The sequence below is a fragment of the Equus przewalskii genome, chromosome 5 (genome assembly GCF_037783145.1).
Source record: "Equus przewalskii isolate Varuska chromosome 5, EquPr2, whole genome shotgun sequence".
NCBI lineage: Eukaryota > Metazoa > Chordata > Mammalia > Perissodactyla > Equidae > Equus > Equus przewalskii.
Genome location: NC_091835.1, coordinates 75,255,593 through 75,268,009, shown reverse-complemented (window position 1 = coordinate 75,268,009; position 12,417 = coordinate 75,255,593). Strand labels below are relative to the sequence as shown.

At 40.3% G+C, this 12,417-nt stretch overlaps 1 protein-coding gene across 6 annotated transcripts in view; it reads right to left on the bottom strand.

Moving 5' to 3' along the window:
- LOC103545357 (17-beta-hydroxysteroid dehydrogenase type 6-like) overlaps window positions 1-12,417 on the bottom strand; it is a 34,313-nt gene that overhangs the window by 17,083 nt on the left and 4,813 nt on the right. Inside the window, exons 2-3 of one of the 6 annotated variants that reach the window (XM_070621746.1) lie at window positions 1,125-1,283; window positions 5-94 (exon numbers count right to left, since the gene is read on the bottom strand). The exons of 2 other annotated variants lie outside the window; for them this stretch is intronic. The gene's annotated coding sequence lies outside the window, so the exon portion shown is untranslated. Of the gene's footprint in view, window positions 1-4; window positions 95-1,124; window positions 1,848-12,417 lie in introns of those variants that run through there. 3 more of the 6 variants (XM_070621745.1, XM_070621743.1, XM_070621742.1) reach the window with 3 other exon arrangements.

The window sequence follows — 12,417 nt, the reverse complement described above, 5'->3', positions numbered from 1 at the left end:
TTACCTTTGGGGAGGGGAAAGGGGTCAACGATTGAGGGAGGTGCTAGGGGCTTGTCTGCGGTGCTCGTAACGTTCTGTGTCTTCACCTGTGCGGCTGTAACAGAAGGGTTAATTTTGTAAAACTTCACTGAACTGTCCACTTATGATCTGTGTGTTTTTGACTCAAATTAGAAAAATAAAAGTACCTCCTTGACCAAAAAAAAAGGAACAGTATGAGGAAAATCGCTTCTGTATTTGCTACAAAATTGTTGTCAAGAACACTGAGCATCTGTACATTGTGCAAGACCACACAGGATAAATCCTATCATGCATTTAGTACTAGGAATGACTTTGTCTTTTCTAAGTAAACAGTATACTATTGATTATTTTGAAATTATCTAGTTCTGCATATAATCAAATTTAACATGGAATCATATTAATGCTATTAGCCCTTGGAGACAGCATTTTTTTCTTCTTCTCTCTTCTATCATTTTGATTTTCTATTTGTTTTTGTACTTCTATTTGCATTTTAATAACCGCATTGTATACGTGTCTCTTACTTCAGGGTACCTCAAACTCTTTTTGAAGATGCTACATTTGTCCAAGAATAAAACTTAACAGGATGGACCTTGAAGGTATTATGTTAAGCGAAATAAGCCAGACAGAGAAAGACAAACACTGCATGATATCACTCATATGTGGAAGATAAACCAACACATGGACAAAGAGAACAGATTAGTGGTTACCAGAGGGGAGGAGGGTGGAGGGTGGGCAAAAGGGGTAAAGGGGCAGATACATATAATGATGGATAAAATTTAGACTATCGGTGGTGAGCACAATGCAGTCTACACAGAAACTAATAAATAATAATGTACACCTGAAATTTCACAATGTTATAAACCATTCTCAATAATTAAAAAATAAATAAATAAATAAAACTTAACAGAGTCTTCAATCTCAGTCTCATTCCAAAAACTGAATCAATCCCTCCTCCAAGTGGGAAAAAATTAGCAAATACTCCAGCAGCTGACACCTTGTACTGGCACTTATATATATACATATACAAATATATATGTGTGTGTGTGTATTACACTTCATTTCATATCAGTATATAAGATTCCACAAAGAGAAATGAAAAATGTTACCTGAGGAATTCTTGTTTGAGAATATACGTCAAATTTCAAACACTTCTTGTTTAACTGCCTTCAGAATTTTGCTTCTTCCCTTTTCTCCACAGGATAAAAAATGTAACAAGTGGGAAGGAATAATGGGACTATTAAGCCCTTGCTTACTGGCCACATGGGCTAAAAAAAAAGAAAAGAAAAGAAAAAGAATCTCACCACACCCAATGCAAACAGCTGGCTCCAATGGGAGATGAGGGTGGGGTCAGGACAGGACCCAAACTAGACTACAGCGCTTCAGCAACACAATTCTCAGGCCTAATTAAAGCAAGCACATTTTGCTCACCCAAAATTTCACAAAATTACCCCACAACCACCAGCATTAACCCTGAAACAGCTAATTTCCCCAGTGCAAAGAATCACAGTTTACACCGTATACCCAAATGTCCTGTTTGTAAGTATAAAATCACTCCCAACTTCTGAACAATACTTTCCCAAACCCCAAAGGAGTGATGATCAAAAAGCAGAGAAAACAAAGGTGATGAAATTTCTTTCAGGAGTCAAAGTCTTCTTTAAGAAGATAAAAAACCATAATCAAGACCTCTCTCCAAACAGAGCTTATCCTCTCCCCGACCCAGCACACACACACACACACACACACACACACACACACACTCATCTGCTCAGGAAGAATCCAGTCCTGGACACTTAAGAGGACTTCAAGTGCCCCCACTGGACAGAATCCCTTCCTTTCGCACAGGGCGCCCCCCCCCGCCCCCCCCCCCCGTCCATCCCCACCCCCGACCCCCACCCCACCTTTCTGCTCTGCTTTCCCAACACCTCCCTCTAGCGGTAGGAGTCCAGGCTGCTCCACTCCCTCCTGCCAAGCCAGCAGGTCTCACTGGCATCATCCTTGCTCGGCTAGAAAATCAGATCTGTTATAGCCAAAATAAAAAGCAGAAGGAAAAGAGCTGCCCTGACCAGCCAGAGATTTTCCTGTGCCCTTCAGCCCCCATTCTCTGATTTCAGTTGGAATACCAGGATGCAAAGCCTCTACTGTAGTTGGGGAGTGGGGAAGGCAAGCTAATTTTAGCTGAGCCCACTCATGGACTGCCAACCTGCAATCAGCTGCTGCAAACTGGGGCTCTCAGCCTAAATGCCGTCAGACACCTTTCCAAGTGAGCCGCAGCTGCTTCGTGTCTTGGGCCCTGCAGCAAGGGTTAAGTATGTATATACATATAAATGTATATATATAGTGTGTGTGTGTGTTTTAATAGCAGCTTTGAGATATAATTCAAATACCATCAATACACCCTTTCTAAGTATACAGTTTCAGTGGGTTCAGTTAGTATACTCACAGAGTATCTAGTTTTGGATCACTTTCATCACCCCAAAAAGAAACCCTGTAATCCTTAGCAGCCACTTACCATTCTTCCCTCCCCCTAGCCCCTGGCAACCACTAATCTCCTTTCCATGTCCGTGGATTTGCCTATTCTGGACATTTCGTGTAAATGGAATCACACCATATGTGGCTTTTTGTGACTTGCTTCTTCCATTCACCATAATGTTTTCAACATTCATCCATATTGTAGCATATAACAGCATGCAATATTATGATTTATACGAAATATATATTGGTCAGTCAGATGACCAAAATATTTCTTTCATATATATTTGGTCTTCATCCAAGTTCCTGGCTCACAGCTCTCAAACCCCTTAGAATGTCCTGAGCAATAAGGTCAATGGCAGCATTTTTTGATAGAATATTTGGCCTTTCGTACTCACTTCCTGAAATCACTGCAGAGCCATAAAGGTGAAATGGACATCTTGTTATTCATAACATGCCCCTTTCCACCACAACTGAGTTATGTTAATGAGCTGACTTCGGGAAAGCACTGAAGGATGAGGGCTGGTTGTCAGGGGACTAATCATGAATAGAGGGTCGGCAGTTCCAGTCCTACCTCAGACCTCTGACGAGGAGGGAGGGGCTGGATATTGAGTTCAGTCACCACTGGTCAATGATTCAATCAATCGTGCCTATGTAGTGAAGCCTCCATAAAAACCCGAAAGGAGAAGATTCAGAGAGCTTCCGGGTTGGTGATCATGTGGAGATTTGAGAAGAGTTTGGCGGGATCATGGAAGCTCCGCACCCTGCCCACATACCTTGCCCTACTGACCTTTTCATCTGACTGGCGATTCATATCCTTTAATACCCTTTTTAATAAGTAGGTAATCTAGTGAGTAAATGGGTTTCCTGAGTTCTGTAAGCCAGTCTAGAAAATTAATCAAAGCCAAGGAGGGGGTCATGGGAACCTCTGATTTACAGCCAGTCGGTCAGAAGCACAGGTAACAACCTGAGCTTGCCATTGGCATCTGAAGTGGGGTGCCGTCCTGTGGGACTAACCCTTAACCTGTGGAATCGGATGCTACCTCCAGGTAGATAGTGTTAGAACTGACTTGAACCGTAGGACATCCAGCTGGTGTCCGAAGTATTGGTTTGGATGTGTGGGAAACACCCACATGCACACACACGTTGGAATTGGTATCAGAACGCTTCCGCATCCTTTCACAACTCTCTCTCTTGGCTCCTATGACTATGAAATCGCTCTCTCCCAGCACTCCCTCTGCTTCTATTCCTATTTGCTCTCGTTTTCTTTTGCTGGCTTCACTTCCTCTACCGAATTTTTGTTGTTGTTGAGGAAGATTAACCCTGAGCTAACTACTGCCAATCTTCCTCTTTTTGCTGAGGAGGACAGGCCCTGAGTTAATCTCCATGCCCATCTTCCTCTATTTTATATGTGGGATGCCTACCACAGCATGGCTTTTTGCCAAGCGGTGCCATGTCCACACCCGGGATACAAACCCATGAACCCCTGGGCCGCCAAGAAGCAGAAGATGCGAACTTAATCACTGGACCACCTGGCAGGCCTCCTCTACGCAATTTTTGAAGTCGAAATGCTTAAGAGTTCTATCCTGGCCCTTCTCTTCTCACTGTACGCATCCTTCTGGTTTGGCGACCTCAGTCATCATCAGCTTCAACCCTGATCCGAGTGCTAACAACTTGCAAACCTCTGCCTTCGGTCCAGACCTCTCCTGAGATCTAGCTTCTCATATCAAACTGCCAGCTGGACATCTTCCCCCTGAGTTCATCCATTCATTCCACAGAGTCCCTGCTATGTGCTAGGTCCTATACTAGTTACTGGGGATAGTAGAGGTGAGTAAAGTAGACATGATATTTGAAATCTCAGAACTTACAGTCTCAGTAGGAAAAATAGCTGTTAGATAAATATTCTCAGAAATAAAGATATAATTACACACTGTGATGAGGGCTATGAAAGAAAAGCATAGGGTGCTTAGGGGGTATCACAGCAGTAACTCAAGCTCAACTTTTCAAAACTGAAATAAGGATGATTCACTGAAATCTAACCTTTCTCCTTATTTTCATGCTATTTCCTATCTCTACATGTATTCAACAGATACCCAACAAATTCAATGATGCCCACTAGGTGCCAGATAACCTGCTTCCATACTGTTGCCCGAGCCCAAACCCTGGGAAATCATCCTAGACCACTTCCTCATCTGTCACATCCAATCGACATTGATTCCACCTCCCTCAGTCTGTTACGGCCACCCAATCCCCTCCATCTTCACTTTACTGTCTCAGTTGAGGCCAGCAGTATTTGTCACCTGGATTCCAGCAACAGTTTCCTGCGATTGCTCTGCCTCTGGTTGCTCTCTCCCCTCCTATTTGCCCTCCACAGGGCTCTAGGGTTTATTTCTAAAATAAAAACTTTGATTATGTTTCTCCCTGCTTAAAAGCTTTCCCAGACTCGCCAATTTCTTCGGACAAATCCCAATTCCTGTGGAGGAACAAGGTTTAATGTTGTGATTGGATGTGACTCGGCCATCTTTTATTTCAAGCAGTCTGCAAGGAGAAAGCTAGATCCAAAGAGTATGTAGTTTTATGACAAGAGAGCATGTACAATATCTATATTGGCAGGTTACTTATCAAAAATCTGGTGGGTTAATTTACAGCTTAAGTGGAAAAATTCAATTTCCTATATTTAAGCCCATTATATAAATTAAGGAATAAATGCAATGTCAGAGAACACATGTTTTATCTGCTTTGTGGTCATCATTTGCTTTGTAGTTAAAAGAAACAGTCCTGTGAGATTAAATTAAAAGTTTGGAATAAAATCTTTAAAAAAAAAAAAAAATGGGGCTGGCCCCGTGGCCGAGTGGTTAAGTTCGCGCGCTCCGCTGCAGGCGGCCCAGTGTTTCGTTGGTTCGAATCCTGGGCGCGGACATGGCACTGCTCGTCGGACCACGCTGGGGCAGCGTCCCACATGCCACAACTGGAGGGACCCACAACGAAGAGTACACAACTATGTGCCGGGGGGCTTTGGGGAGAAAAAGGAAAAAATAAAATCTTTAAAAAAAAAAAAAAAAAAGTTTGGCATTAAACAAATATGAGAGCACTCTTTATTTATTTTACAGTGGTTTTTGATCATAAGAGACAGAATTACACAATTTAAATTAAACTTAAATATGACCTTGTCCCTACCTAGATAGTCTCCCTTTAATTATTGCTCTTGTGTCAGCAGAACATATTTTCTAATCTTCTCACACTTATCTTACTGAGGAGGAAAATAACTAGCACAGGAGAACTTCAAATTTGCAACTTACTTGTTTCAATAAGACTATTTACTCCCAAGGCTATTTACTCCCAATATGATCAATATTTTTCTTTAATTTTAACCAAAGCTGAATAAAAATGGAAGATGAATAATTTTTATTTCTGCACTCCTTAGCTTGGCATGCAATGCTCTGGCCATCTCTCATTATGCCTTCCCTTGAAGTCTGAGCTTGTTACTGCCCAAGGAGTGTTGTCTGCCTGCTGCAGGACATGCCAATAGTCAAGAGACAAAGTGGTAGGAGAAAAGGGACTTTATTACAGCTTGCGAGCAAAGGCAAGCATGGTCAACCAATGTCCAAAAGAACCATCTTTCAGAACAAAGACTACAGGCTAGTTATTTAGGGGGCTAGTCTCTGGGTGGGGGAGGCATCTTGTCTCTGGGTGGGAGCAGACATCTGGTCTTAGTTCCTGACAGTTTTTGGTTTTACTGGATGTGCATCAGAGACTGGAGCAACACCCTATACCCTGATCTTTCAGTTGTCATTGATGATGGCTATCAGCATAGACTATGCTTGGGGTTCATCAAATTCCTATGGAACTCAAAAGAGCAAAGTTATCAACTTATGGAAGCTGGGAGGGTCCATAAAATCTACAGAGCATGTCTGGGTTAGCTAATCAGAGGTCATTCAAAGTTACAATAGGGTTTCTTTTCTACAATATGGCTTCCCTTGTGTCAACCTTGTGTTGAGCCAATATCAATTACCCCCTTTTGACGCTCATTCCTCAATCTTGAGGGATATCCCGCTGATGATAAGTTGTTCCATATCATTGAACCAGTCCTTAGTAAGACAGTGGTGAAGGTGGGCTCCCAAAGTTAGGCCTATATTGTGTAAGCAAGTAACCAGGTATTTAATAAGAAGCATTTCTAGAGAAACAAAAAGAAAAACAAGGTTAATGGTAGGAGCAAACTATAAACCAGTGTCTGAGCCCAGGGGGCAGCCAGTTAAAAAGATTTCCAAATGTCAGATCAAAGCATCTTTTGCAGTTTGAAATATCTCTTATGATGTCATCAGATGTGTACATATCTTTCTGAGTGGCTTACACAGCAATACACATAAATTTCTCATAAGTGTATGTCAAGTTGTCCAGATTCAGTCTGTAGGGCTTCAGGAAAAGTGAAGGTTCAGTTCTCGATGATTCCAAATGTAAATGGTGGAAAAAAGTGAAAACATTAGTTTGGAGATTTGTAGTCAGATATTTCAGGATCTGGTCCAGTATACAGATAGAAAACAAAAACCTCAAGGATAATTATCAGAATTAGACCCTAATATTCATGAATGTGTACTAAGGTTTTTATTGAAACATAATTTTTCTAAAATCACCCTCATTTTTATCAAAGATAGGCAATTAAGACTCACTGGTTTGCAAAATACGTCTAGTTTCAATAAACTTGGCCCAATTTTTACATAAGTACAACAAGAATACCAATGGATCATACAGGCTCCTTTAAATCTGCTTTGGTAGAGCTTTTCATAGGGAATCTCAGACTGGACTTTGAAGGCCTCTCAAGGCCAGGAGAGCCAAGCCAAGGACTTGTCATCAGATTTCGCCTGCAATGCCAATAGATTTGGGTGGATTGCTCTCTTCTCAAGGTCCCCCAAATATTCTGAGATTCCAGGCTCCTGCCAGAGAACTGACCTTTTTTACTCACTTGGTAAGGTGGTTGGGAACCCTGTAAACAAGGTACCAGGCTGATATTTCCAAGGGGCTTTATTTCATAGAGTCCAATCTTTGTTCCTCAAAAGCTCTCTTGTCATATATGAGTCTGCATGTTTCTCTCAAATATGACATTCCAGTCAGAGCCTTGGTAATATAACCAATGTTCCCAATTGTGTCCTGTTATAAGGAGAACAGATTCTTATTAAATTTATGCAAATAACTGTATTGCCCTGAAAACAATACTCATTCACTAAGAGTTTCCAAGTCCTGGAGAGATCAGGTAGGGAGAAAAAAGATAAATGTTTCCATTTTACTTACAAAGGTATAATTCTACCCAATTGGTACAAGTCATAGTTAGCTGGAGAGAAAAGAAAAAAAGATTTCCTTAAATATGGAAAAAAACAAAATATCAAAAAGTCAGCAATATCTCAAACAAAAAGTCATATAAATTATAATCATTTTCATCTGTTCATTCAGTCCTGTGTAATTGATTCTTGATCTTAATCTTCTGTTAATAGGTTCATGATGTCATCAGTTTCTCTGTTAGAGTTCTGTAATTTCTTACTCAGTTCAATTTTATGATCTGAAAGTTTATCAGAAACCTATATTCTAGAGTAAGTGTGACAGTCCTTTCCATGAATCTCTCTAAAGATGAAACATATTTGCAAGGGCACCAGAGTAAAAGAGCAACTATCTACAAATGACAAAAGACTCAAAAGGGCAATTGACAAACAAACTTGGTTATTTCTATGACATACAACACTTCAAGATAATAACTAGAAGTGTGGCTGACAACCAGAAAAGATCAGAATTTAAGGAATGTTATATAATTTTTTAAATATCCAAATCAATAACATTTACCCACATAATACCACCTAAGATTTATCACGACTTATTTGACAGTGCTTCCCTGTAATTGAACATACCAAATAAGCCTAACTCATTTATTGTCTTTTTCTTTACAGAAAGGAGAGAACGATTTTCTTTGAGCAGTCCCAGGGGTCCTCTGAAACTTCTCAAAGAAAAATTTTTCCCTTCAGGTCAAAAGAAAGACTTCACTTAGGATATGGATTTGGGGGGGCTTGTCAAAAGTACCAAAAGGTTTTAAAACCCTTGGTCAAATATGCAACAATGCTCACTATGAAACAATGCTTAGTTATCCATTCAATCAAAGGGACAACAGAAACAGTCAAGGGCCAACAGAGTTAAAACAGTTTTAAAAAAATCTTAGAGAGATCTCAGGTTTTTTGAACATAGGAAATTATTTTAACATATCATGGATTTTCTGTCTTTTTAGGTAGACTTACTCAAAAGTCAAGAAAAACCTTTCATAACCTCTTTATCAAGAGCATACTAAAAGTCCAGGAAAATGATCCTTTTTTTTTTTTTTTTGAGGAAGATTAGCCCTGAGCTAACTGCTGCCAATCCTCCTCTTTTTGCTGAGGAGACTGGCCCTGAGCTAACATCCATGCCCATCTTCCTCTACTTTATATGTGGGATGGCTACCACAGCATGGATTGCGTAGTAGTGCCATGTCCACACCTGGGATCTGAACTGGTGAACCCTGGGCCGCCAAAGCAGAACATGAGAACTTAACCACTGTGCCACAGGGCTGGCCTCCAAAAATGATCCTTTTAAGAAAGACAAAATTTAATTCTAATTTTTGTACCACTTTACTTCTGATATTAAAACATATTCATTCAATCAAATTTATTTTAACCTTGGTCAACTTGACCATATGCAAAATTCTTTCCTAGGGTTCCTCTTCCACAAACCTTCTATAACTTTCTTTGTACTTTCTTTGTACATTTATAATTTGTCCTATGCCTTCTTTCTTCTCTTCTAGTAATTTAAAACAAATTTCTTTCTCAACAAAACAAACAAAAATATTTACATTTTCTATAGCTTCTTTACTGAAAACATATATCTTATTTTCCTTGAATACAAAGATGTTTTCCTCATTAATTCTTGGTGGCTTTAATTACATATACTAAGCAAAATTTTTAACCCTTACAGACCTTAGTGAAAACTAAAAGTAAGCAATTATTAACTGTCTTTTACATTAGCATTCTGTCATTTGGCAATTTTATAAACTCTTTCCATATCTTCCAGAAACATGCTCACTTCATGCTACTTCATAGTACAATCTTTAATAAAATACAAGACATGTTTACTAACATGCCCAACATATTTTAGTTTCTCTATAATAAGAAGCCAAAAGTAGATAAACCAGATCTAATAATTAATGTCTAATATTTTATCTTATTTGCAAACGATCTAGACACTCAATGAATTCTTATCGTTCAGCTTAACTTAGCAAAACTTCAATGTTTCAAGTTACCAAACAGCTTTTGGAAGCTATTTTAAGTACTCATGTCATGAAACGTGATCATTGCTAAAAGTTTATCTATAGTGGCCAACCCTGTGGCTTAGTGGTTAAGTTCACACATTCTGATCAGTGGCCTGGGTTCACGGGTTTGGATCTTGGGCACAGACCTACACCACTTGTCAGCCATGCTGTGGTGGTGACCCACATATAAAGTGGAGGAAGATTGGCACCGATGTTAGCTCAGGGCTAATCTTCCTCACCAAACAAAAAAGCTTATCTGAAAATTCCTATCTCACTTATATCTAGACCATCTGTTTGTAACAATCATATTTAGATTACTCACAAAAACTTTGTCACACTAAGGCAGTTAGCCATCATCTTAACTTCTTTTAAGTACGTATATCATAATACATAATCATTATTAAAAAGTTTCCGCAAAAACTTTTACCCTTTTTACATTTACTTAGGTTTCCTGTTTCCAATAATTACTTAGACTGCCTATAAAGACTTTGAGACATCAGATGAAAGCAGTTATTCTAAGCTATTATTTTGCCGACAAGGTTATAACAGGGATAACACAGGCTTATTTGACTAGTAAACCCAGGCTGCATAGGTGCGTCATATTCAGTGCTGAAAACTCTGAAGACAAGTCCATTTTAATTAAACCAGCAATCTTTAACAAGCTTTCAGTTATGAAAGATTAATTTATGTCATATTAACTTGAAGACATTTGGGATAGTTGCATTTAGAAATAATTGATGTCAGCCCTTTCTCTAAGCCAGTTAAATAGAACTCTTTAGAAATTATACCATCCGGAGGTAAAATATCACACATATATAACACACATGTACACATACACAGAGTCTCCGCACCTATTGTTTAAAAATTACTGCCATGAATCAGGTACAGCAAAACAAAGCTCCCTAGTTAGGAATCTAAGTTTTGTTTTAAGACTTTTTTACTAATGTTTGTGAAGACACTCATGATGCCACATTTTGGTAAGTGTGCTTTTAAGGCCATTTTTCTTTTTTTTCCCTCACTCCTAGGAATTAGTGATGCACTAGATATTCTCCAGAGGTTTTATAAGCTGTTTGAGATAAGGGAAATGGGTGGAACCTGAACTGCCTCTAGAGCTGAATTTCCAGTCTTGCAAGGATTTGGGTTTTTGTAAGGACTATTGCTATGGATTTATCAGAAACTGCCTTGTATACTCAAATGACATTATAGGTTGATCTACCTGTCCGACAACATCACAACGGCACAGAGAAACCACTCAAGTTTTCTCTAAGATGGAGTTTCTAGGGCATAAGTCATCCAACTGAAAGTGGGGTTTTCTGGGTGTGTGTGTGTTTTGTCTTTTTTTTTTTTTTTTTTTTTTGGTGGGGAAGACTGTCCCTGAGCTAACATCTGTTGCCAATCTTGCTCTTTCTGCTTGAGGAAGATTGTCCCTGAGCTAACATCTGTGCCAAATTTCCTCTATTTTGTATGTAGGACTCTGCCACAGCATGGCTTGATGAGTGGAGTGTAGGTCCACACCCAGGATCTGAACCCGCAAACCCCGGGCGGCCAAAGCAGAGCACGTGAACTTAACCACTATGCTACCAGGCCAGTCCCTAATTGAAAGTGTTTTTAATAAGTTAAAATGCACCTGAGTGGCCAGTCTCTGGGGATGCTTGGGGTGTTCCCCATGGCAGTAAAACCAGTGTCCAACTATCAGCATGCCCAGAGAAGGGTGCAGAGCCCGACTCTGGGCGTCAATATAGTTATAAGATTTAGTCAAGTCCCACTCAGCCAGGGCACTTAGTCCCTGAGCCAGCACAAGGCAAGCCAGGGAAGTAACAGGCAAAGGCCTGGAGCAGGCCAGGGGCCAGGGCTTCCAATGCCAGAGTTAAGAGTTAAGTCTCTGGCAAAAGGTTTCCAATTTTACAGAAGTTCCAGGTTCTGCTCAGGTCCAGCCCAAACTTAACCTCAACTTGGTGACAACAGAGGAGATGAGGAACAAGATAGACAAAGAAGGGAAAGAGGTGATCAGGCTATCACCCTCATGGCCTCTTCCCAAGGGTTATCAAGATAAGGGTCACAGAAACAACAGTTCTCATGCCAGGGCACACAACCCCAGCAGGACAGTTTTCAGAAGAAATTACAGGTCTCCTGTCCCTGTAACTGACTCACTAGGAGCCTAAAATGCTCAACAAGTTCTTGACAGGAGACAAAACAGGGTCCCAGATTGTCAGTCAGAGGACCAACCCAGGGGTCAACTGGAATGACTCCAGGTGCCCCAAAAACCAGAGGAAAGCACCCAGGGGTGGAGCACTTGGTCCTTTAAAGATTTCTTTGTTTCTCGGTTCCAAAACTCAAATGGAGCCCAAAGTGGCCACTGTATCCCGGGCTATCTTACCAGATATTTATGGCTAACCCCATTTTAGGAGGCTTTTCCCAAGGTGGCTGCAGGAAATGAGATAATTTTCCAAAGAGAGTTTGTTCCCATCACCAAGAAACTCAGTCCCCAAACAGCCAATTTTAAGCTATTTACAGATACAGGTGCAGGCACAGACACAGACACAGAAAAACCAGACACTATTGAACTAGTTCTCAGATTTAGGTTAACAAGTCCTACAACTGTTCCTACTTGA